This window comes from Sminthopsis crassicaudata, chromosome 4 (genome assembly GCF_048593235.1).
Source record: "Sminthopsis crassicaudata isolate SCR6 chromosome 4, ASM4859323v1, whole genome shotgun sequence".
In the NCBI taxonomy this organism is placed as follows: domain Eukaryota; kingdom Metazoa; phylum Chordata; class Mammalia; order Dasyuromorphia; family Dasyuridae; genus Sminthopsis; species Sminthopsis crassicaudata.
In genome coordinates this window covers 48346386-48373706 of record NC_133620.1, presented here as the reverse complement: position 1 = coordinate 48373706, position 27321 = coordinate 48346386, and the positions used below count along the sequence as shown (strand labels likewise).

The window sequence follows — 27321 nt, the reverse complement described above, 5'->3', positions numbered from 1 at the left end:
GGATCCCCTGAAAATTGAGTATATGTTTGATGAAGAGGACAGCTTTGATTTCCAAGGTTCCTTTCTGCTTTAAATCTGTGATCCCATCATAGCTCTCTTCTTTCAAGTATTCTTTTCTCTCTTGGTTGCCATGGCATTGCTCTCTATTGGTTCTCCTATTATGTATCTGACCATTCCTTTACAGAATTCTTTACTGGTTATTTGTTTCATATCCATGGTTGGTGTATGTCCCAAGACTGTCCTGAGTCTTCTCCTCTGTGAGCTTACTTAATGATTTTATAACTCTCAGGAGTTTAATTATAATCTTTATTTAGATGACTCCCTGATACAGCCCTGATTTCTCTCCTGAGTGTCAATCTTATATTAGCAACTTACTAGTGGGTGTTTCAAACCGACTATTCTCTGGGTATTTCAAACTCAACAGATCTTAAACAATGCTCTTTTCTCCCCAAACCCTCTTTTGCACATATCTAATACAGTTGAGGGTATGATCTCTCTTCCAGTTTCTTAACCTCATTGCCATGCTTGACTTCCAATTCTTATATGTCTAATCAGTTGCCAAATCTTGCTACTTCTATATCTATAAAACCTCTTCCCACATAACCCCTTCTCTCTATCCACACAACCACCCTCCTCATTCAGACTCTCATCTTTCCTAGCTTGACTATTTCTTGTTTATTCATTTGTGCCCAATTCTTTGGGGTTTTCTTGGCAAGATACTGGAGTAGTTTGCCATTTCTTTCTCCAGCTCGCTTTATAGATGAGGAAACTGAGGCAAACAGGATTAAGTGACTTACTCAGGGTCACTCCACTAGTAAGTGTCTGAGGTCAGATTTGAACTCAGGAAGGTGAATGTTGTTGACTCTAAACCTGGTACTTTATTTACCACACCACTTCTTGACTCAACCCTCTCCCCTTTCTGATTCATCCTCCTCATAGTCCCTAAAGTGATTTTTCTAAAGTCTAGGACTGATCATGGCACCTTCCCCACCCAACTCAGTTAACTTCAGTGACTCTCTCTAGAATAAAGTATAAATTCATGTGTTTGTCATTTAAAGCTCTTCATTGGATAGTCTATTGCTATTTCTCTAGGGTCCTTACACATTATTCCCCTTGATGCATTTTATATAGTTCAGCCATCCTGCTCTATTTGCTCTTCCTTATATATGATATTCCATTTCTCAGCCCCTATGCCTTAAATGCTAACTTTTCTGAAAGATCTCATCCACTTTTAGATCTATGATAAGATCTTAATAATAGTTAGCTATTGTCAACTGGGCAAAGCCCACCCCTCAAATACAGAGGAGTCCAAGCTAAATTGAAAGCAGAAAGGTTTTATTATAAATAAAATTAGACAAATACAGAGTACAAGGAAAGCTACAGTCTAAGAGAGGCAGGGGGTAATTTATGCTTGAAAACCACAATGAAAAGGATCTAAGGAAGAGTTAGGGTGGACATTTCTTTCCAGGAGCAGGTGGGATATAAAAGCAGTATGCTTTGGAGCAATAGTTGACCATAAGGCTGGTTTAGAACAGTTTGAGGTGCTTATTCCATGTCTGCCTCATCTTTATAGAAAAGCAATTCATGGGAAATGGACATGTTATCTCAGCAGTATTTTCACACTATAATAATTATTTTATTTGTTTGTTTATACTGGTATGGAATAGTTTATCACTGTTAACCTTTCATTAAGGACTAATGTGCTATATTATCTCTGCTTCTTGGAATCCCTTACTTCCCTGAAGACTTAACCCAAATGCTACCTTCTGCAAGATATCTTTTCTTGGCTCCTCAGCTGCTGTAGCCTCCCCATCCAAGGCTGTCTTTGGGTCTCCTTTGTATGTATATTATTTGTACTTATTTATATATGAACATAGTCTGTGTGTTCTTCATTATTTGTTTTGGATGTGTCTTACACATATTTATACATATGAATGTATATGTGTATGTGTATGTGTGTGTGTGTGTGTGTGTGTGTGTGTGTGTGTTTATGCTTTCCTCTAATAGATTTTGATTTTTGATTTTTTTTCTGATTTTTGTCTTGGTATTCAGAGTATCCACCAAAGTGCCTCTCATTTACCTGGTGTGTAATAGATGTTTGATTGATTGCTACTATTAGCAAGTTCATTAATTAGATTCAGAAGCCATCTGCTTCAGGGAGAAAGATGCTTGATCTGGAATTAGGAGCCTAAATTCATAGTTTCTCTCTTCTATTTGTTACTTGTATGACCTGGGATAAAGCACTTCCCTTGTCTATGTTAGAAGAGGATTTAACTTGATCTCAGAAATTGCTTTTAACTTTAGATCTATGGTTCATTAGTCCAGACTGTTTTGGAATAGTTGCATAACCATGTGTCTGTCATTAAGAGATAATGTGCTTAAATGATGGGCTTATTTGTGTATCACCTATTTTTAATATTTCCTAGGAGAGTCTCATTCTGCATTTTCAAACAATAGAGAATTGTCTTCAAAAGTAACATTCCTTCTTGAGCAACAGTGCTCAAGACATGACCAAGTAATGAATTTTCTAATTAAAAACCATAAAGCTAATTTAGGCATTAGTTCAAGTTTCAATTTTTACTTTTTTTACGTACATATATATGCATATGTTTGTATTTATTTTGACAAATCTGACTTCTATGTATATTAATAAGAATTCTTTATGTCACTTTCTTGCTTCCCTGTTGTGTTTTTATTATACCAATCAATGATATAATTTAGCTGCCAAAGTAATATTATGTAGTCCTGCTGAGTTAATTGTGTTTTTGCTATGAAAAATGTAGAAACTTTTGACTTAGAGTACTAGTTCGATATTTTAGGGTTTTTTCTCTTCAATGTTTTAAAAGTTTCATAAAATTTTTTACATTATGACATGGTCCCTCATTTTACAGGGGGAGGGTAATTTAGGTTTGAGTCAATAGGACATCATGGATAGAGCACTGGGCTTTGTGTTAGGAAGACTTGGATTCAAATGGTGCATCAAATACTTTATGACTTTATTCAGTGCTGGGCTCAGTTTTCTTTAAGGACCATTCAAGTTGTAAATCATTAATTCATCCATTTTTTGTCATAATAGAAAATAATGAGTCAGTTTTATTATTTGGTAATGATAATATTTAGAATCGGAATCTTAATTTCTTTTTGTTGTTGAGATATCTATTTTTATAATATGCCTTTTTAAAAATTTTTAATAGTTTTTACTTACCAGATATATGCATGGGTAATTTTACAATATTGACAATTGCCAAACTTTTTATTCTAATTTTTTCCCTCCTTCCCCCCTCCCCCGGATGACAGATTGAACAATACATTTTCAATATGTTTTTTTTTTGTTTGTTTTTGTTTTTTGTTTTTTGAGGCTGTGGTTAAGTGACTTGCCCAGAGTCACACAGAGCTAGGAAATGTTAAGTGTCTGAGACCAGATTTGAACTCAGGTCTTCCTGATTTCAAGGCTGATGCTCTATCTACTGCGCCACCTAGCTGCCCCCCATTTTCAATATGTTAAAGTAGAAATTTAATACAATATATGTATACATGACCAAACAGTTGTTTTGCTGTACAAAAAGATTCGGACTTTGAAATAGTATTCAATTAATCTGTGAAGGAAATAAAAAATGCAGGTAGACAAAATTAGAGGGATTGGAAATTCTAGGTAGTGGTTCACAGTCATCTCCCAGAATTCTTTCGCTGGGTGTAGCTGGTTCAGTTCATTACTGCTCTATTGGTATTGATTTGGTTCATCTCATTGTTGAAGATGGCCACATCCATCAGAATTGATCATCACATAGTATTGTTGTTGAAGTATACAATGATTTCCTGGTCCTACTCATTTCACTCAGCATCAGTCCATGCAAGTCTCTCCAGGTCTTTCTGAAATCATCCTGTTGGTCATTTCTTACAGAACAATAATATTCTATAATATTCATATACCACAATTTATTCAGCCATTCTCCAGCTGATGGGCATCCACTCAGTTTCCAGTTTCTGGCCACTACAAAGAGGGCTGCCACAAACATTCTTGCACATACAGGTCCCTTTCCCTTCTTTAAGATCTCTTTGGGATATAAGCCCAGTAGTAACACTGCTGGGTCAAAGGGTATGCACAGTTTGATAACTTTTTGAGCATAGTTCCAAATCATTCTCCAGAATGGCTGGATGTATTCACAATTCCACCAACAATGTATCAGTGTTCCTGTTTTCACACATCTCCCCCAACATTCTGCATATAATATGCTTTTTAAATACCTTTTCCCTCATTAAATCACAGATATTTTAGAAATAAAAGTTAAAAAAATTAAATGAACTCTTCTTTTCCTCCACTCCCATTCTTATACTTAAGAGTGAAACTATTGAGAAAAGAAAATCTTCATGCTTATGATTTTTAATGTTTTAAGCATAAATTAGCACGATTTTTGCCAGTTATTTTTGCATCTGTTCGGATGATTATAGTATTTGTTGCTCATATAGCTAATTATTTTGGCTATTTCTCTAATATTAACATATTCTTATGTCCCATTAAGTTGAATCTAACTTAATCTTTATGAACTGGCTTATGGATATATTGTTTGAATCTACATGTGAGAATCATGTGTAATAATCTAAATTTCATTTGGAATTTTTGTATAAATATTTTTAATGAGATTTCTCTATAGTTATTTTCCTCTGCATTATCAATCTCTGGTTTGGCTATCAATTAAGCAGTCAGGCATTCAGTAAGTCACAGGGATTAATTAAGTACTTACTACATACCAGGCACTGTGCTAACTGCTATGGTTATAGAGAAAGGCAAAAATGCAATCCTTCCCTTAAGAAGTTTACATTCTAATGAGAGACAACATTAAAAAAAATATAGAGATGTAAGCTACATAGAGGGTAAATTAGAAGTAATCTCAGAGGGAAATCACTACCTATGAAGAAGTTGGAGATCTGGAGAAGATACGTTGCAGAAAGTATGATGTGAGCTAAGTCTCAAAGGAAGCCAAGAGATAGATGGGAGAATGGAGGGCACTCCAACATAGGAGATAGGAAGTAAAATGCACAGAACATAGAGATGGAGTGTTTTGTATTAAAATTAGTAGCAGCTTGGTGTCTTTGGATTAACAGGGTTTATGAAAGGAAACATGATTTGAGAATACTGGACAGAGGTATTAAAAAGGCCAACTTGTTAAAGGTCTCTTAAATGCGGAAAAAGGATAGTTTATTTTATCCTATTGGTAATAGAAAGTCACTGGAGTTTATTGAGGGACTGGTGTCTGTGTGTGTGTGTGTGTGTGTGTGTGTGTGTGTGTGTGTGTGTGTGAGAGAGAGAGAGAGAGAGAGAGAGAAGATGAGAGAGTAGAGAGAGAGAGAGATGAGATCCTCAGAACTGTGCTTTAGTAAAATAACTTTGGGCATTTAATGGAGGATGGATATGGAGTGAAAGACCTTCAGGAAGGGAGGGACTAAGAAAAACGGCTATGTTAGGTATGAAAGGATGAGGACCTGCCTCAGGGTGGCTGCTGTGTCAGAGGAGAGAAGGGAACCATCCATATGTGAGAGATTTTGTGAAAACTAGAAATACGAAGACTTTAGGATGTAAAAGAACGAAGAGTTAGAGAGAAAATGTAAAAAATTTTGACTAGAGGTTTATGCTTTATTGTTGTTCAGTCATTTTTAGTCATGCTTGATTTTTCATGACCCCATTTGGGGTTTTCTTGATAAAAATACTGGATTGCTTTGTAGTTTTCCTCTCCAGTTTTCTAGATGAGGAAACTAAGGTAAATTTAAGAGTCTGGAAGAAAAAGGAACACTCAGGAACTCTCAATATTTTTTAGTAGAATTATGAAACAAACCCTAAGCTGAGATATTGGAGGGAGTGTCATGAGAAGTTTAAGGAGAGATGTAGAGGTTTGGCAAAGCCTCTATGCTGAGGTTGATAGGGAGTCAATTAGGTATTTATAATAGGATTGCTTTTCTGCAGTGGGATGCTAGTATAGACTACATAACATCAATCTGTAGTGGGCTCAGGCAGAACAATTTTGGGATGTTTTCCAACTTCATTCAACAGCTCATGAATAAGAGTAAAGGAAGCAGATGGTAGGAGTAGTCTAAAGTTGGGGATTGGCAAGGAATGAATGAGCATAGAACAAAGGGCTGTGGGCTCAGATGTAGAAGATAAAGAATCTATCTGTCTATCTACCATCTATCTATCTATATCTATATCTATATCTATGTACAGAGTAGCTGATTCACCAAGGGATCAAGATATAAAAGAGAAAAGAGTATAGTTGGTATAGGGATAAAGATCTGGGAAGGAATTAAGGAATAGGGGATTGGAGATCACAATGAAGAAGAATAGAATTAGGGGATACAAGACAGAGGCAAAGCTAGCATTATAAAAGATTATGACTAGATAAGGAATTTTAATTTCATGAACAGGGAAGTGGAAAATTTGTGGATTATGGCAGATCAAGGATTTGACTTTGACCACTGTTTTTGTATACCTGAGGTTGACTGGAGAAGTAGGTCTTGAGAATGGATTAGATTGAGTAATAGGGAAGCTAGGGCATCTGATTGGATATCAATATTTATTTTGATATCCTCTAGGATGGGGAGGGAAGAAATATTTTGAGCCAGGTATTGAAATCACTGAGGAACAAAAAAATGACTTAGAGAGAGGGAAAGGTGTATTGACAAAAGCTACCAGGATTTGGATTTGATGATAAATTAGGATAATGTGAAGATTAAAGGAGGAGGAGTTATTTAGAAAAGGTGACAGAGAGAATTTGATGGTCATAAGATGAAGATAGAGGCTGGGAGGTGAGTGGCTTGGCTCCCTGGTTGATACCTGATTCCCTCTGGAATATGAGAAGATCAGAATGGGTGGCCTGAATCAGAAACTGATATATGGTCTCATGGGAAGGTCCTGGGACTCAGTTTTGCAAATATTATTTTTCTTTGCTTTCTAGAATATTCTAATTCTTCCTTCAATTTCTTATAAAATAGAGTAGTTATGCTATTCTGATTGGTTCTTCTTGGAATGTGAAAGTTTTTTTTTGTTGACTTCAAAATTTGTTATTTGCTGATGTAAAGCTAAAGTTTTTCTTGAAGAGTTAAATTTGTGATTTCTTTATTGACATTCTATGAATTTTCCAAATCTTTACTTTGTCATTTGCTTTTGTGGTTACTAAGCAATATCTTATATTTTATTTCTTAAAGTACAATATTTAGGTTTTCTTTTTTAAATGATATTTTCCTGGCAGATATATAAGCCTTGAATTTATGCCCTAATATTCCATCTGAACATTTAGATGTTTTTGTTTTTTAGAATTCATGTGGTTGCACCATCATTCCTGTTTAAAATTTTTTTACTATTAAATTTCTTCTTTCTCTACATATTTGCATTCTAATTTTGCTGTTCTTTTTCACAGAATCTAATTGTATCAAGGGTTCATTTATTTCTAAATTTTCTAGTCTCTTATTAGACTTGCTGATTTCTTTCTTAAAATTTCTATATTCCTCTCAATCATGGGAACAGAGTCTACCCTGGGGATACTGCCAAAGAGGTAATTCAAATATTGATTTTAGAGGTCCTTCAACAGCTAGCTCAAACACATATTTATAAATATTTGAAATTGCTCCTTTAAATTCTAGTTCCTTTCCTCTATTATTTTCTATATATATTGTATATAAATGGCTTTGTATATATTTGTATGTTTTATGCCTTATTAAATTGTATGCTTCTTGAAGATAGGGACTATCTTTGGCCTCTTTTTGTATCCTAGTGTGTTAGACAAAAAGTAGTCACTTAATATATGTTTATTGATTGATTTACAATCTTTATACCCCACTCAAACTTTCACTTCTGTGCTTTTTCAGACATTGTCCCCTGCACCTGGAGAGTACTCTTCCCTTACATTTGACTTAAAAGTTTTAGTGTCTTTCAAGACTCAGCTTAGGTGCCACTTTCTAAAGTCTTTCCTGATCCCCAAGTTTTAGTGTTTGGCCCCTTCTCAAAGTATCTTATATTTTGATATAACATTTCCTACTAGAATTTAAGTTCCCTGAGGGCAGGAATTGATTCTTATTTTGTCTTTGTATACCCAGTATGTGTCATTGTACTTTAGAAATACTAGGTACTTTAAGGATGTTTGAAGAATTTGTTTAGGACTTGGAAAATAATACTACTAGGATAGGGTAAAGGAAATGATACCAGTGAACTTTCATAAGATATAAGTAATGAATAGTAATCCAAAAAATTCCTGTTCTATTTTACCTTGTGATCTAATATTTTCTATATTCCTCACTGATATAAAAGATAAGTAGTTAAGTTCTGAGCAATTTAGGTTGAGTAAACAAAGGAATGTCCTATCCATGAAAGATATTACAATTTTTATATTGTTATTATGGAAACTTCTTTGGAAAATTTCATTTGGAGTGATTTAAATACATTTTTCCTGGCTATTATAGCTATCATGTCCAAAAGAGCAAAAAAAAAAAATCCAGAAATCATTTTAACTAGGACATAATCTCTTTGCTAATCATAGATACATGGCAGCCAAAAGTACTATCACCTTAGAATTTGTAAAATATTATATATGAGGAAGATGGAAGATTATGAGCAATATTGCCTCACCAAATATTGAAGACATAGAGAGTAAAAACCAATGTTAAGGCTTGGTGTGAGTCCCAGCTAAGTCAGAAGATTCTTCTAGCTCTTATAGATATTTTAATCATAGTAAACACATTTATAGTTTAAACTTAAATGATAACTAAGGCAGAACTATTAGCATTCCTCTAACAAAACATTCTTTTTCTTTTTTTTTTCCACTTCTTTTTTTTTTAATTTTTTATTTTATTTTATAATTATAACATTTTTTGATAGTACATATGCATGGGTAATTTTTTACAACATTATCCCTTGCACTTACTTCTATTCAGATTTTTTCCCTTCCTCCCCCAACCCCCTCCCCCAGATGGCAAGCAGTCTTATATATGTTAAATATATTACAGTATAATTTAGATACAATATATCTGTGTAGAACCGAATTTTTTGTTGCACAGGAAGAATTGGATTCAGAAGGTAAAAATAACAGTTTACATTCATTTCCCAGTGTTCCTTTTCTGGATGTAGCTGGTTCTGTCCATCATTAATCAATTGGAATTGGATTAGCTCTTCTCTATGTTGAAGAAATCCACTTCCATCAGCATACATCCTCGTACAGTATCATTGTTGAAGTGTATAATGATCTTCTGGTTCTGCTCGTTTCACTCAGCATCAGTTGATGTAAGTCTCTCCAAGCCTCTCTGTATTTCTCCTGTTGGTCATTTCTTATAGAACAATAATATTCCATAACATTCATATACCATAGTTTACCCAACCATTCTCCAATTGATGGACATCCATTCATCTTCCAGCTTCTAGCCACTATGAAAAGGGCTGCCACAAACATTTTGGCACATACAGGACCCTTTCCCTTCTCTAGTAGTTCCTTGGGGTATAAGCCCAGTAGTAGTATGGCTGGGTCAAAGGGTATGCACATTTTGATAACTTTTTGGGCATAATTCCAGATTGCTCTCCAGAATGGTTGGATTCTTTCACAACTCCACCAACAATGCATCAGTGTCTCAGTTTTCCCACAGCCCCTCCAACATTCATCGTTATTTGTTCCTGTCATCTTAGCCAATCTGACAGGTGTGTAATGATACCTCAGAGTTGTCTTAATTTGCATTTCTCTGATCAATAGTGATTTGGAACACTCTTTCATATGAGTGGAAATAGTTTTAATTTCATCATCTGAAAATTGTCTGTTCATATCCTTTGACCATTTATCAATTGGAGAATGGCTTGATTTCTTATAAATTAAAGTCAATTCTCTGTATATTTTGGAGATGAGGCCTTTATCAGAACCTTTAACTGTAAAAATTTTTTCCCAATTTGTTACTTCCCTTCTAATCTTGTTTGCATTAGTTTTGTTTGTGCAGAAACTTTTTAATTTGGTGTAATCAAAATGTTCTATTTTGTGATCAATAATGGTCTCTGGTTCTCCCTTGGACACAAACTCCTTCCTCCTCCACAAGTCTGAGAGGTAAACCATCCCATGTTCCTCCAATTTATTTATTATTTCGTTCTTTATGCCTAAATCTTGGACCCATTTTGATCTAATCTTAGTATGTGGTGTTAAATGTGGGTCCATGCCTAGTTTCTGCCATACTAATTTCCAGTTTTCCCAGAAGTTTTTGTCAAATAATGAATTCTTATCCCAAAATTTGGGATCTTTGGGTTTGTCAAAGATTAGATTGCTATTTTTATTCACTATCTTGCCCTGTAAACCTAACCTATGCCACTGATCAACTAGTCTATTTCTTAGCCAATACCAAATGGTTTTGGTGATTGTTGCTTTATAATATAGCTTTAAATCAGGTACACTTAGACCACCTTCCTCTGACTTTTTTTTCATTAGTTCCCTTGCAATTCTCGACCTTTTATTCTTCCATATGAATTTTGTTGTTATTTTTTCTAGGTCATTAAAATAGTTTCTTGGGAGTCTGATTGGTATAGCACCAAATAAATAGATCAGTTTGGGGAGTATTGTCATCTTTATTATATTCGCTCGGCCTATCCAAGAACACTGAATGTCTTTCCAATTATTTAAATCTGACTTTATTTTTGTGGCAAGTGTTTTGTAATTTTGCTCATATAATTCCTGACTCTCCTTTGGTAGATATATTCCCAAATATTTGATACTATCGACTGTTATTTTGAATGGAATTTCTCTTTGTATCTCTTGCTGTTGGATTGTGTTGGTAATGTATAAAAATCCTGAGGATTTATGTGGATTTATTTTGTATCCTGCGACTTTGCTAAAATTCTGAATTATTTCTAATAGCTTTTTAGCAGAGTCTTTGGGGTTCTCTAAGTATACCATCATGTCATCTGCGAAAAGTGACAATTTGATTTCTTCATTTCCTACTCTAATTCCTTGGATCTCTTTCTCGGCTCTTATTGCCAAGGCTAGAGTTTCTAGTACTATATTGAATAGTAATGGTGATAGTGGGCAACCTTGTTTCACTCCTGATCTTACAGGGAAAGGTTCTAGTTTATCACCATTACATATGATGACAAAACATTCTTTTTCATCTTCAATAAAGAAACAACCCACACATTTGCACTCTTAACACTGTAGTCCCTAACTGTTATATGAATAAGTAAAAATGGACTTTGAGAATATGAACTAAACTGAATATACATAATGGAAATCTATCATAACAGTAACAACTTTGGATACATTAAGGAATCAAGTGTCAGAATCTCTAAATTACAGGGAGGTGCTAAATAATAAGGGGAAGAGAAAGGGAATAGGATCTGAGAATGGGAGTTAAAGGGGAACTTTAGAGGCTTTCTAGTCCAACCTCTGTATTTTATGTGAGGAATCTGAGTTACAGAAAGATAAAGGATAGCAAATCTGGACTTTTTTTTAATCAAAAATAATATTTTTAAAAGCTTTTAATAAGTCATAACCATTGAACCATTTAAATCATTTAAAAATCTTCATGACAAAGATGTACAATGTATTTAATGCAGGTGTTCTCAACATTTTTTAGACCATGGACCTCTTTGATAAATATTGAAGCCTATAGAATCCTTCTGAGAACAATGATTTCAAATGCATAAAATAAACTAAATAGATTGTGAAGGAATTAAATTATATTGAAATGAAGATGTATTTTTTCCGCATTAAAACTCATACCTATCACCAGACCCCCAAGTGAAGAATTCCCAATCTAAAGTATCTTCAAACAATGGCCAACCATGAAATCCATGAGATCCATCTCCTGACACTTCCCTTCTCCTGACAGAGAAGTGATGGATTCAAGATATAGAACGAGATGTACATTTTTGGATGTGGACAACATGAAAAGTTTTATTTTTGTTTTGTTTTGTTTTTGCTTGACTGAATATTTATTGCAAGTTTTTCTCTTTTCTTTTTTCTTTTTTTTTTTTTTTTAGTGAAATGAGGAGTTGAGATAGAGAGAAAATGATTGCTAATGGAAAAGAAAGAAAACTTAAGAAATTAAGATTTAGGCTTTTTCAAGTAAATTCCTGAAGTAGATCACTCTCCATAGTCACACAATTGTTTGAATGCATAAGTAATCTAAGATTCCATTTTGTTTATTGTTCGTTGGTTTTAACTTGGTAGAATAAAACATAGCTAGAGGCAGCTAGGTGGCGCAGTGGATAGAGCACCAGCCCTGAATTCAGGAGGACCCGAGTTCAAATCTGGTCTCAGACACTTAACACTTCCTAGCTGTGTGACCCTGGGGAAGTCACTTAACCCCAGCCTCAAAAAAAAAAAAAAAAAAAAAGAATAAAACATAGCCATCAATACTTTCCTCTAAGTCATTGCTAATCAATAGGTCTACAAAATATAAGATCTCCCAATGTTGCCTTACACATATCCTGCCATTCAACCTTTTCTTATAATGCAAAAAATGCCAAAAAAAAAAAAAAAAACCCAATGCAAAGAAATGAAAAGAACCCTGAGTTGGGAATTGTAAGACCTGGGCTTTATTTCTAGCTCTGTTAGTGATGTGCTATGTGGATTTACAATCAGATTTATCCCAAAGTGTCTTAGGAGATAGTGAATTTCCCCTCACTGGAAGTATCCAAGCAAGTACAGAAAAATCCTTTGTCAGGTACATATTAGAAGGGATTCTTATTTAGGTATAGTTTTAATATCTGTCTTCAATGATTTCTTCCACATCTGAGATTCTATCATTTTTCATAATATATGATTACAGAGTAGATTTTTAATATTTGTTTGTTGATGGGCATTGAATCAATCCACCCTCCACACTACTGACAGATTAATTATCCTAATGGGAATTATAATCATCTAATCACTTCTTTCTGCAGACCTAAAATCTTTAATGATTCTCATCCACAATTTAAAATACAAACTTTGTAGACTAAATAATAGCTGGTTTAATAATGATAACATAGCACTAGAGTCTTTTGTAGAGGGCCACAGATAGTGCAGGAATTCTGGGTAAGGTATAATCCCCTTCAGCCCAGAAGGAACCTGCTGACAATGTTTAGTTTGGCTCCCCATCTCCCCTAAGGGCTCTCGGCCTTCCTGAGAAGTCAGGGAGGGTGTGACCACCTGTGTTCTACTTGAAACAAGGGATATTTACAGTAAAGAGAAGCATTTAAATATCAGTAGCAGGATGCTTGCAGTTAGCACTTGCACAGTGTACTGTGGTGATGTGGTGATGAAATGGTTCTATAGTTGGCACATGCTCAATGTGCTGTAGTGATATAATAGTACTAAAGTATTTAGAGGCTGAGAGGACTTGAAATAAATGGACTCCATATTTGACTAGTCACATGGCTCTCCTGCCTTCTTCATTCCTCCATTAAGACCAAGGACCTGAGCTGGTCCCAAGGTCCTCCAGAGAGCCAGTCCGGATGGTATATTTTGGCACCCTAGTATGGGGGCTCTAGAAAGCATAGTACATTTTGGCACCCCAGCTTGGGGGGCTCTAAAAAGCACACTACAGTCTTTTTGTATACTTTTTGTAAATAATCTCATTTCAGCCTGATGACAAACTTGTTAGGTAAGTAGGTTCTCCATTTCCCAGATGAGAAAACTGAAGTCCAGAATGGTTATGATATGATATGGCCAAATTCCATAGTTACTGTCCAAGACAGAAACATGAACCCTGGGCTTCCTGAATCCCTTGTATAGTACTCCTTCCACCATCACCATGACAAGTATTGAAGCCTCCCATGATGTGTTTCAACTTCATTTTAATGCGTACCTCAAATATCTTTCTACTTGAGTTCATCTTTCTCAGCTATCAAAGTAATCTTCAAGTGCAGATCTGACATCATCATCTCTGTACTCAATAAACACCAGTAGCTCCTTACTACTTTCAGGATCAAGTATAAAATCTTGTGTTTGGCTTTTAAAGCTCTTTTATCACCTGTTTCTTTTCTACCTTTTCAGGCTTTTTACACTTTATTCCCTTCATTGTATTTTATGTTTTCTTCAAGCCATTATAGCTATTACATTAGGTGGTACCATGGATAGAGCACTTGGCCTGTAATCAGGAACCCTTCAGTTTAAATCTGGCCTCAGATACATACTAGTTTTGTGACCCTGGGCAAGTCATTAAACCTGCTTGCCTCAGTTTCCTCATCTGTAAAAAATGAGCTAGAGAAGGAAATGGAAAAATCACTGTAGTATCATTGTTAAGAAATTGCAAATGAAGTTATTAAGAGTTGGACATGACTGAAATGACTGAACAATAATACCACATTGGAAGAAGTGAGCAGTCTGTCAAAATTGAGACAAGAAGCTATAGATGGATGTAATAGGAAGATGAGTAGAAAGCCCTTGACTTGAATTCTCTTTCTCTTGTATACAGGCACTGAGCCATAGAAAATATCATGCATGATGTCTCTTGACATATATGAAAGAAATATGATAGTTATAGGGTAGAGTTATCAGATTTTTATAGTTGGAAGGGCTTTTAGACACATTAAATCCAATCCCTCTAAGAGAATTTTAGTGACTTACCCAAGATCATATAGGTCATGTGGCAGAATTTGAACCCTCTTTTCACCTTATTTTATACCCCAATACTTGCAACCTTTTTGTAGTCTGCTATTCTTTTTTTTTTTTTAAAGGAAAATAAATTTTAGGAGAAATACTTTTTTGGAAAAAAATTACTTCGACACTTCTCTATGACCTTCATATTTCTTTAATTAAACCTGAACTAGATTAAACATACTACAGATTTTTTCAGGTTGGTAAATATTCATTGTGAGTATGTGATGATTCAGCATATAATCAGCAATAACATTATATTCCTTAAAGAGCTCTTTAATCATTTAAAATACTGTATACTTGATTAAAGGTGAGAAGAAATGTAAAATTTAAAATCTTGCTAAGAAGCAGAGTTAATGGCTTTAGAATTTAAAAACAGATTGAAAAGACAAGGGTTGAATTTTAAAAATATCTAAAATAAAGTATAAAATGTGGTTTTCTCTCTCCCCTCTCCCCCTGGGGAGCACACTGTTAGACTGTTTGAACTAAAGTGAAAAATTAGTTTTACATTGTTTAGATTCTGAAAATCTTTGAAAAAGTGGAAATAGAGAATAACCAAAATTAGTAATTGAGAAGAGCAAGATGTCCTGGACCAGAAATGTTAATTACATGAAAAATGGGGAGCATAACATAAGCTCCCCACAACATTCCCCAGTGTGATAGGTACCAGATTCAAATGTAATTGGGAAATGTTTAACAAAATGGAAAAAAACATAGTAAAAGATTGATAATGTTAATATGTGTTTTTTTAAAGTCAATGTGCTCCTGCAAGCATGATTATAAGTTATTTAATGATTCTATTTTTGAGTTTAATGCCACTGGTATAGACCCCAGCTTCTTAAACTCTGGGTTACACAATCCTATATGGGTTCTCATAATTGAATGTGTGGGTTATGAAATTATGATTTATTATTAGCAAATGCTTGATTTGTACTATTTTATATGCCCATATGCCCAGGCTCACATAAAATTTCTCAGGTAAAAAGGAGCCATAAATGGAAAAAGTTTAAGATGCCGTGGTATAAATACCTATTGACTTGCCCAGATTTTTCTTTTCCCTATATTACTTAATATATTAATATGACAATATTTTGTCATATGTAGATTTAATGAGGTCAATTATTCTTTATAGGAGATGTTACAGGGAAGATCATACATCTCATAGAAAGGAAGGAAGGAAGGAAGACAGAAAGAAATAAAAAGAATGTGAAAAAGAAAAAAAAGGGAAAGGAAGAAAAGGAAAAGAAGAAAGTAAGTAAGAATGAATGATAAAACATTAAGCAATTAATATGTTCTAAGAACTGGGGAATACAAATACAAACAAGCAGACAGACCATTCCCTTAAGAGCTCACATTCACATGAAGAAAGTAATATAATATAAGGATCCATGTGGTGCAGTGGTTAGAACCAGAAGTTCAAGTCAGGTCTCAGATATTTATGAGCTATGCTACTTTGGGCAAATCAACTAATTTTTATTTTGCCTCATTTTCTCTCTCTGTAAAATGGAAATAATAATGGCACCTACTTCCCAGATATCAGGATCCAATAACATAATATTTATAAAACACTCAGGATAGTACTTGGAACATTAGAAAATGCTATATAAATACTAGCTATTATATATTACATATATACATGTGTATACACATATATACATATATGTATACACACACATATATATCTAAATGTATATGCATGTTAGGAGGAGGGAAAGCATCATGAGTCCTTTCTACAATGTTTTCAACAAGCAGTTCCCCAAACTTTACTGGAAGACTGATAAATATTGAATTAGTTCTTTCTACTTTTGGATCATTAATCCAACTCTCCCCTCCCCTCCCACTCCCTCCAATCATTTTATAGATGAAGAAACTGACACTCAGAGAGGGGATGAAATGTTTCCAAGGTTCAACATGTAATGAACAGCAAAAGTGACATTTAACAAGTATTTATGAATTTTTTCCAATATACCTAGTGGTATAAAAAGCATGATGGATGATACAAGAACATGTAATAAAATATAGCCTCTGACTTCAGGAAGTTTACAAACTTTGGGTAAAGATAAGATTTAAAGAAACTTGTAGATGCCCAAAACTATTGCCTGACTCTAGGTATACTCACTAGCTGTGATTCATTCCTAGAACTGCTGCCCCCTTCATCTCTACTTCTTGGCTTCCTTGGCTTACTTCATGTCACAGCTAAAATCCCACTTCATATAGAAACCTTCCCTGATCCTTCTTAGTGCTAGTGCCTTCTCTTTGTTGATTTTTCCTAATTTATTCTATGTTTATTTTGTAGGTACATAGTTGTTTTCATTTTGTTTTCCAATTTAGAGTCCCTGTGAGAACAGGGACTTTTGCCTTTCTTTATATCCTTAATGCTTAGCACTGTGCCTGGCATGTAGTAGGATGCTTAATTAATGCTTGTTAATTAACTGTCATGAAAGAGAGAATAATATAATATATAATGGATTTTAAAGTGCTAAACTGGCTATCATCAAATGCTCAATTACATACTATGCACAATAAATTGGGAAGAACAACCTTGGTTGGAATTACTGATAAAAGCTTCATGAAGGAAAAAAGAGTTGAGATGTACCATGAAAAATAATGGTTGGATTTTTCTAGTCAACAAATGTGGGAAGATATCGCAAATAGTATAAGCAAAGTCAATGTAGTGAATAAGAAAAGCAATCATTTTGGTGGGCATAAATCATGAGGGCAGTAGATTTTCCAGTCTTCGCATAGTTGCATTGATGTCATGTAAATACAATCATAATTTCCTTAGTTGGGAAATTCTCCCAAATTCAAGATAAAGTTTTCCTAAAAAGTATCTCATTTTAAAATTTGCCATACAAAATGCTTCATTTACACATTTTATTTGGTATGATTTCTCTACTACTCATTTTATGATAATTTTCTTTAATCATTAGTTAAACATTCATGTCCTCTCATAGAAATGGCTATTCACTCCAATGAAGGACTTTGAAACCATGTCTTGCTATACTTACCAACTCTCATCTTTGTCTTTCTACAAGTTAACAAAAGCAAACTTCCCTAATGTAGCCAGCACACTTTTGCTTTTTGTTGACTTCACAGGATACCAGAAGAACATATGAGCTAACCATTGGTCTTCTCTTCATTTATGACTAATCCCCTAGTCATAGTCACCCTATGACATTACAGATATAGGGCTTGAAAAGACCTTAAATACAATCAAATCCAACTGATGATTTTTATAGATGAAGACAATGAGAGCTTATGAGATTAAGTGATTTGCCCAGGATTACAAAACTGGTAAAATTTGAACTCAAGTCTTCTTGAATTCAAATTCTGATTTTCCAAAACTCTACTTCTTCATAATTACTCCTCCGGCTTATTAAATTATTCAACCTGCTCATGCCCTGTATGTGCTTAATTGTCTTACTAGTGATACAAAGTTTTCAAATCTTTGGAGACTGAAATATTCCACATATTGATCCACCCACCCATCTATTCATCAATTTTTAACTATTTGTTAAATATCTCTTATGCATTGATTATGTTAGGCACTGGTAAAAACACATTAATTAATTATTTCTTAACTTTGAGGAACTTATAGACAATGAGGGGAGAATTATTGCAAGTAGGTATTATTATATTATTACACATACTAAGTAAATAATAGGCTACACTATGCTACACTAGCAGGTAGAAGGATTTGAATACTCAAGTAGGGGTTCCACTTAAGGGCAGTTTTTAATAAAGATTTTAAGATGCAGAAATGAAAAAAAAAACACTCTAATGTATCATTATTCGTTTTGTGCCTCTTCCCAACTAATTTTCCCCTGGGGCTATACTCTACATGCAGATGATTCTCAAGTCCAATCATTTAGTTCTGGTCACTGATCTGAACTCTGATTCCACATAACCAATTGCCTATTGGTTATTTCTCTTTGGATAACCAGATTCAATATATCCTAAACTGAACCTTTTCCCCTAATCACACCCCTTCTCTTCACTCCCCTATTTTTGCTGAGAGCACCACAATCTTTCTAGTTATCTAAGTTCACAACTTTGGCATGATCTTTGATTTCTTGTTCTTTTTCATCTTACACATCCAATGAGTTGTCAAATCTTGTAGATTTTACCTCCATGACATCTCTGACATATTTCCCCTTCTTTCTACTCACATATCTGTCTCATCCCCTCTTATCTTAGCCTCCTAATTGTTTCCCTTGCCTCAAGTCTTTTTTGTTCTTCAAGACATCTTCCACATAGTCACCTAAGTAATCTTCCCAAAACAGAGATGTGACTATTTCATTCCCTTGTTCAATAAACTCCATTGTTTCCCTATTATCTCCAGAAGATCAAGGATAGCTTTTTCTAATATTCTTAACTGCTATTATAGTCTTCCTTTTTAGATTATCTTATAGGTATTAGATATTAATAATGTAAATGTATTTCTGTATAAATATTTATACTCCATCCCTGTCAATTATGTTTCACAAAGGCAGGGCCTTTTACTTAATTTTGTCTTAATTTTCCTAGAATCTAGCATGTAGTAGGGGCCTAATAAATGCTTGTTGGACTGAATCAAATTAATAGTCATCCTTTTTATATACATACAATGCATACAATAGTCACACAAGTGACTGTAAAAATTCCACACAGAGCTCTGCATGCTATTCTCATTGTGGCCCACGTAACTGAATCATAGTGTAGCAATAGCACTTTTAGACTCAATATACTGCTTAAGGACAAAAGAAAGGATTAACAAAATTGCTCCTAGGCAATGATAATACAATTTCATCAGACCATCCTGTAGTCAGAGCCTGTAAATGACTTTTACTTCCATATTCTACCTTGTTGGGATGGAAATGTTTTCCAGTCAAATTGTGAATTGAGTCTATGGTATAAAATCCCTGGATGATTCATCTTTCTCCAACTCTGTGAATTTTGTATTTTTAGGAGAGATTAAAATAAGAAAAGAAGCCCAACTTTATGATTCCCTCTGCTGTCTTTGGAGGCAGGGATACTGGCTCAGGCCCAAATGCCTTTTGTCTTGATAAAGTGCCTGGCATTTGAAATTGTTATTGTGAAGGGGAAAGAGAGAGTTACAACATGCTTACACAAAAGACTAGCAGCCAGCGGTACATGTTCTCGGCAGCCACCCTATTGCCTTGCTAATCCCTGGAGCTGTTTATTACCAGGATATTCAGCAACATTAGACTGTGATGGCAGAGATGCTGGCAGCAGATGGCCATTCCACCCTAGAGTTGGGACAAGGCCACAGAGATCAGAAAGCAACATACTTAGTGTCAGAGGGATGCTAGAGATATATTTAAAAAAAATCTTGCTGTTTCTTTTTCTCTTAAACTACTGTAATTTGCCCTTAACTTCATCTTTCCCTCCCATCATCAAATACTTATAACAAAAACATTTAAGTAAAGCCAATGGATGTACAACCAAAGTCCCCATGACTCTACTGAAAGGGGGGACATATTTCCCCATTATTTCCTCAGGACAAATAGTAGGTTACCATTCAGCCATACCCAAATTTTAATTTTATTTTTAAACTTTTAATTGGCCTTTGTTACAGAAATGGCAGAACTGTATCACCATGATTACCATTTAAATTGGTACAATGATGTACAAATATGGGTTTGTTAGGTGGGTAGGACATATCTGGAGATAATAATATATCTATGTTATATAATATATATAATATAATTATTATGATGATAATAACAATGAAAACTAACATTTATACAGTGCCAGGCCTTGTGCTAAGTACTTTAAAATTATTCTCTTTTGATCCTCACAACAATTCTGAGAGGTGCTATTATATTCCCTTTTACAGTTGACAAAACTGAGGCAAACAGAGGTTAAGTGATTTTCATATAGCTATATGTCTGAGGTCATGTTTGACCCCAGGTCTTCCTGAATCCAGGATTGTGTTCTAAACTTCTGCTGTTTCATGGGGTTAGTGCTTTCTAGCATATTATACTAGAAAAACATATAAGGTTCAAAAAAATTCATGTTATTTTTTGGTCCAGGATCATGTCATTGATAGCAAATACTGACATGGAATAAAATGAACTTTATAGACACCATACAGAAGTAGTTTTTACTGATTCTTCAGTTTGAGTAGAATGAAATATAATTAATACCTATAGCACTCTCTTGCCCTGTATTAATAGACCTTTAATTCAAGTGGTATGATGGGAATCTATTTGTGTAAACCCCCCTACCTGCTGTATCTGCTTATAATCTTTTCCTCTTTAGAAGCCATCTTTCACTTTTTTTTTTTAATATCACCAGCCCGACCTCATCTCTCCTCTTCTAAGAACCCTTAATGGGTTCCTGTTGTCTGAAGGATAAAATACATATTTAGCACTGGAAATCTATAATCTGTCTCCAACTTGTGTTTAGTTGGGTCTCTCCTGCCAAGCTCTCTTTTAATAGGTTTTGTCCTTTATTTTTTATGTTTTATAGAACCAAATTGCTCATTGTACTTAAATCAGACCTAAACTTGCTCTGGTTTCAAAGAATGGAATGCCTCAAGACAGAGTTGATTGCCTTTCTATGGCAGTCTTAACACAAAGATCAGTTGACCTCTCACTAGGTATGTTTTAGAGTAGATTCTTATTCAAATATATAATGGATTAGACAACCACTGAGACGTCTTCATTTCTAATGCTCTATATGATTCTGAGTGATATGACAAGCACATGAATAATTCTCATATAAAGATGAATTTCATAGGAGCAAAGGGGATTTCCAGACAAAGTGTTCTAGGCAATTTGGTATCTAGAGCTGGTATGTGAGCTATTATGTGCATGGCATACCTCCTTCCTTCCCAAAAAGGGGCTTACAACCAAGGAGCTTACAATCTAATGGGGGCAATGAATAAACAATATATTATATATACATGTTTGGTGAATTGGAATTAATATCAAAGGGAAGGCACTAGAGTTGTAATGGAAGTTCTTTAGAGAAATTTGGAGCATATGTGGATAATTGGCAACTGGTTCCAGTCTACTTGCCACCTGATGAAGAGAAATTAAATTTTTTTTATTATTATAGCTTTTTATTTACAAGATATATGCATGGGTAAATTTTCAGCAATGACCCTTGCAAAACCTTCTGTTCCAACTTTTCCCCTCTTTTCCCCCACCTACTCCCCCAGATAGCAGGTAGACTAATACATGTTAAATATGTTAAATACAATATATGTATCTAGAGCTGGTATGTGAGCTATTATGTGCATGGCATACCTCCTTCCTTCCCAAAAAAGGGCTTACAACCAAGGAGCTTACAATCTAATGGGGGCAATGAATAAACAATATATTATATATATATGTTTGGTGTATTGGACTAATCTCAAAGGGAAGGCACTAGAGTTGTAATGGAAGTTCTTTAGAGAAATTTGGAGCATATGTGGATAATTGGCTGTTATTTTGCTGCACAAGAAAAATAAGACTTAGAAATAAGATAAAATTAACCTGAGAAGGAAATCAGAAATGCAAGTGGACAAAAACAGAGGGTATGGAAATGCTATGTAGTGGTTCACACTCATTTCCCTGAGTTCTTTCTCTGGGTATAGCTGGTTCTCTTCATTATTGAACAAATGGAACTGATTTGGTTCGTCTCATTGTTGAAGAGAGCCATCATATAGTGATTGATCATCATATAGTATTGTTGTTGAAGTATATAATGATATCCTGGTCCTGCTCATTTCACTCAGCAACAGTTCATGTAAGTCTCTCCGGGCTTTTCTGAAATCATCCTGTTGGTCATTTCTTACAGAACAATAATATTCCATAATATTCATATACCACAATTTATTCAGCCATTCTCCAGCTGATGGGCATCCACTCAGTTTCCAGTTTCTGGCCACTACAAAGAGGGCTGCCACAAACATTCTTGCACATACAGGTCCCTTTCCCTTCTTTAAGATCTCTTTAGGATATAAGCCCAGTAGTAACACTGCTGGGTCAAAGGGTATGTACAGTTTGATAACTTTTTGAGCATAGTTCCAAATCATTCTCCAGAATGGCTATGGATGTATTTACAATTCCACCAACAATGTATCAGTGTCCCAGTTTTCCCACATCTCCTCCAACATTCAGCACTATCTTTTCTTGTCATCCTAGCCAATCTGACAGGTATGTAATGGTATCTCAGAGTTGTCTTTATTTACATTTCTCTGATTAATAATGACTTGGAACATCATTTCATATGGCTAGAAATAGTTTTAATTTCTTTATCTGAAAATTGTCTGTTCATATCCTTTGATCATTCATCAATTGGAAAATGTTTTGATTTTTTAAAATATAAATTAGAGTCAATTCTTGAAGAGAAACTTCTTAAGCAATTTTGTAGCAGAAACTAAGGCACATTCAGTAGTCCCTTTCAAGCCAGGACTGTCTTCTTTTGATCTGAATGCTTTGTTTTTGGCTCCATTTGGGTGAGAAAAGATAGAGGGAGGAGACTATGGGTTTTTCCTATTAGAGGCAGATATGTAAAGTATTAATACAGGACTCAAGTCTCTGTCTCAGTGTTTGTTCTGTCCTATTTTATAAGAAGGGAATAAAGATACTTATAACTTTGTGAGATTTTAAGGATCAAAAGAATGAGCTATAGGGGCAGCTAGGTAGCACAGTGGATAGAGCACCAGCCTTGAAGTCAGGAGGACCTGAGTTCAAATATGGTGCCAGACATTTTACACTTCCTAGTCGTGTGACCCTGGGCAAGTCACTTAACCCCAATTGCTTCAGCAAAATAGAAAAAAAAAAGAATGAGCTATGAGAGGAATCAGGAGTTGAGTCTAGGTGGTTTTTGCAATTAATTAGTCCAAGACTGAGGCCTTGAAACCATTGAGTGACCTTCAGAATTCATCCCAGATATGGGAACACATCCAGCCACAGTGCTAAATTTAAATGTTCTCTTTGTAGAATTAATTGGGTTTAAACCCATTCTCCCAAAGGATGTAAGTGTTATGAGGGAAAGTATGTTCCTCCACGTGTTGGTGGGCAGAATTACTTATACTTTTGTACTTGCAATATCTTCTTTTACAAAAAATGGTTGGTTAAGTGGAAGTGAGAATTTAATTACTAGCAGCTAACACTGGATAGAAAACATTGAAGGGTGGCTTAAGCTGATAGTATTGGTTAAGAGAACCCTAATCCTACAGGGGTAGCCCTAAGAACCTTGATAGTCTGAGTGATAACAGAATCGCTATTCTTACAATTATTTTTAGGGTTGGGGAATGGAATTTGAGCCTAGTACTTCAGAAATCTAAGTATCTACTGGTATGAAAAAGTTTCTATTGATACAAATTGATAATTCAGAAGCAATTTATAATTTTAGGACCTTGCATCAAGGTTAAGTGACTTGTCCATGACAATCCAGCAAGTAAGTATCAGAATCAAGACTCATTCCTAGGTCTCCCTGATTCTATTGTGGGAACTCTTACCTCATCTGCCATGCTACCTCTTGTTTCTAAAGTTAAAGGTAGCAATATATTTTTATTTCAGGGAAAATAAACAATATGTTTAATTGTAATTAGTTAAAGCAAACACAAGCATTTATCTTTTGGCAGATAATTTATCTATTTCATATGCTAGTATTCTAAAATTCCTTTGTACTTTATACTAGGCATGAGAACTTAGGAGGTAAATGGGGCTACTACTATGTATTAAAAATGAACCTGGAATTGACAGGCTTTCACTGATACCACTAGGTCACGGTTATTTCAGTTCAAAAGAAAAAATGAGATAAAGAATTGAATTATGACCAAAAAAGAGAGATGCGAGCATGTTCCTGCCCACTTACATAAATAGACCCCTTGATTTTATACCAGAAAAAAAGTTAAAAACACAGTCTTCTAAAAACATGAAAGTAATGCAAAGTAATTGGATATCTCTAATAATCTGACATTGATCATTTCCATAATCATCGTAGACTGAATTTGTAAGGTTCTATAGCATATGGAGTGCAATTATTTCTGTTCATTTTCTCTGGGAATCATGGCCATAGATGGGAGAAGGAGTAGGGCACAGTCAGCCTAGCTGCTTTAGAGAATCTAAGAGGGGACAGAGAAGAGGGAAATGAGATCAATTCACATTAATATCTATGTAGTGCTGTTCTGATTAAGGAGAAAATCTTAATTTAGCATCATTTGAGCAAAGTAGATTTTGGTGTTTTTGCTTTATTTTTCATATATTCATTAAAACTACTTCATTAAATCCCACTCCAGCATTTTCTTTCTTTAAAAAAAGCTTTCAAAAGAAATAGTGGAAAACAGAGTCTATTGTAGTGGAACTATATAATTTGGGTCATATTAAGTAAATAAATACATCTTTTTAAATTTAATGGATTCTTATTTGCCAAAGGGAAAATGTGTGTGTATGAATATATACTCATTGTATACAATGGCTTAAAAATGCCCTAAGACTTTTGAGATATTCCATAAATATAAAACTGTGTGGATCCTTTATCTACAGTATATAGAACCTTTCTAAAAGATTATTAAATTCCTGGATTCAAACTAACCATAAAAGTTTAATATCTGGTAAAATACTAATCAGGATGTTCCCACAATCTTTTTTTCAGATATTTTAGAATATATTTTATATATTTACCAGTTCTTGATTTAAAGAAAAATTGTGTGTATGTGTGTGTGTTTGTGTGTGCATGATGATTCCAGTTTTTCCCTTTGAATTTCTTAGAAGATCAACAAAACATTGTGACAAAGGTAAAGAAATTATTTCTGTATTATTCCTCATTTGATTTCAGTATCTAGTTATTTTTAAGGACTGCTAATCACAACAGGCAACACTTTGGCTTTTATTATCCATGTTTAAGGAATGATCATAATCTTCAATATTACTTTGCCTTCCTTAAATCTTTATTCAATTTGGATATTTACTAGGTGCAATCCTGCCATCTCCACAACTGCTCAGAAGTGATTAGCCTAACTATCCACATAGGAATAACCAGATGAATTAAGAAGGCTTATTGTTCAAACTACAACACATAGATTAATGAATAGTCCACAAAGATGGTCCATCAATACATATATCATGGACAGATACTACTGCACATGGATAATGGCTTGCACCCAGAATTAAATAGGAGAGAATGGGAAGATTGAATTAATTATCTTTGAGATTTACAGTTTCTTCAAGGATTCTGAGCCTCTCCCTAAAAAAACAAAACAAAACAAAACTGTATTTTAAAAAATATTAATATTGAAGTGATAAAGCAGTAATGCCTTTGATCCAGAAAATACAATAATTTCAAAACTATAGGTCACCCAGAGGGTCTCAGAGTGATTCTTGGTGGCTACAAAAAGTCTTTACTCTATTGTCGATATGAAACTGTGCCTAAGAAGTGACATAAAAGATATCAATTAAATGACTTACTCAAGTTTACACAGTTAGTGGAAAGGATCTTAGAAGCTATTGAGTTCCACTCTGATTTTACAGATGAGAAAACAGAGATACAGTTATGTGACTTGCCCAGGGGCATGTGTGTATACATACATATATATATATATATACACAATAAATGTAGGAGTCAGAATCTGAATTGAGATTTTCCTGACTTCAAGTCTATAAAATTCAACCCAAATACCACTTCTTTCAGGAAATCTTCCTACATCCTCTTTATTAGTAATTGACCTCTTGTAGTGCTTTATCTTACATTTCTGTAATGTATTTTTCATACATTATCATGCATGAGAGATATATGCACATATATAAATATGCATGCATATAAATGTTTTCCTCTATAATAAACTGTGTATCTGTGTTATATCTCTTTTAGAACTTAAGTTCTATGAATACAGACACTACATTTTAGCTAAAATTGGAGCTTTTATGAAAAAGAAGGCAAACCAATAGTAATGAATGAAAGTTCTCAAGAGCCTGTTTTTGACTCCAGATAAAGGAGAAAATTATGTCCAAGAGTGGAATGGCTTCTGTGGGTAGTAAGATTTCCATCACTTGATGTGTTGAGTGATTCTTTGAATATCTACTTTTCAGTCATTCTGTAAATGACACTTGTAATCAGTAACAACTTAAACTCAAGTTCCTATGATTTTGTCCACAGGTGTGTTAGTAGCAGACTCGAGGTGTCAGATGATCCAGGGGAAGCTTATTATTATCCTTTCCCTTCCCTTAAGCATCATTAGTAATATTCCTTCAGAGTATGCTTGCATGTGTTCTATGCATGACTATAATTTTGTGTCTAAGTTTTCATTGACATGGAATTGAAATCTGCTTATTTGCATCTTCCACTCATTGTTCTCAGTTTTGACCTCTCAGGTCAAGATAATCCCTCTCTCTCATGGCTGTCCTTTGAGCACTTGAAAATGTCAATTAGATATCATGCCACTCCTAAATTTTATTTTTCCCTTTGCTGTGTATTATAGTGCTTTTTTCCTGTAGTAACCTATGAGATCTTCACAAAGATTTGGTTTCAAATACCAAGTTTTTCTTGAATGAATTACAAAAATTCCATATGTGGGAAGTCAAGTTGATAGATTAAAAATCTGTTGAAGTAATGTTGCAATCCATAATATCTATTTTTCTAGATAATTCATTGGTTAGCAAGTTTCCAAACTATCTTTTCAACACTAGACATATACTAGGAGAATGATAAGAGTTTTAATAAACTACAATGTCAATGTTCAAATTTATTGGACAACTTCTTATGGGAATCATTTCCAAGTCCTTTTTTGGAG

The 27321-nt window shown here is 34.4% G+C and overlaps 1 long non-coding RNA gene across 1 annotated transcript in view; it reads left to right on the top strand.

Moving 5' to 3' along the window:
* The first annotated feature begins 207 nt into the window (after positions 1-207).
* Positions 208-27321, top strand: part of LOC141541855 (uncharacterized) — a 115976-nt gene continuing 88862 nt past the window's right edge. The window contains exons 1-2 of the long non-coding RNA XR_012481919.1: positions 208-257; positions 15724-15842. This is a non-coding gene — a long non-coding RNA (uncharacterized LOC141541855). The remainder of the gene's footprint in view (positions 258-15723; positions 15843-27321) is intronic.